We start from the raw sequence: 715 nt of genomic DNA on the forward strand, positions 1-715 counted from the left end.
TCTTCCCTCTTTTCGGACTCCCTACCCTGGCTCCTACCATTCTTGGGCCCCCTAATCTCCATCGTGTTGATTGCTACCATCGCCCCCTGTGTTCTCTGTTTCATTCAATCACAGGTCCTGCAGATATCTACCCAAATTTTGTGACAGACAGCAAACCAAATGATCCTTCAATCCAAAGACCTGGAAGAGATTCCCTTGCACTCGTGGAGACCACCCAACTAATAAGATGTCTTGGCCACCTAGGCTCCACTGTTTCCCTGTTCTCGCTTCCTTCCCCTAATCCTTGCAAACCAGCTTGTCTTACAGGTCCCAGAACACCAGACGCCAAACACGTCCAGCCGACCCCTGAGAGTCGACACCTTTAGAAGCCTCTTCTTCGAGGACCTCTACATACTACAAATCACCAACCAGGCAAAACAACACAGCATCTCTGAAGTTGAAGCAAAAGAAAACTGGTTTTGGTACAAGAGACAAACTCCAATGCATGTATAGACTGGAAGGCCCCGCTTCCAAAGACGCTGCACCCCTCACCAGCAGGAAGCAGCTCCAGAAGATTGACCTTCGCCCCTTTTCCCACAAAAGCGGGCCCTTCTTTTTTTCCTTTTAAAAAACCAAGGGAGGGGGGGAATGTTAGAAATATGCCACACCATCTTGCGTGGCTCTTCCGGGTTCTTCTTCATTCCCTGCTGCCCCACCCAAGGTCATAAGTCAGTTA

The sequence above is a fragment of the Orycteropus afer genome, unplaced genomic scaffold, assembly GCF_000298275.1.
Source record: "Orycteropus afer afer isolate SDZICR_OR568_19922 unplaced genomic scaffold, OryAfe1.0 scaffold00215, whole genome shotgun sequence".
Classification (NCBI taxonomy): Eukaryota; Metazoa; Chordata; class Mammalia; order Tubulidentata; family Orycteropodidae; genus Orycteropus; species Orycteropus afer.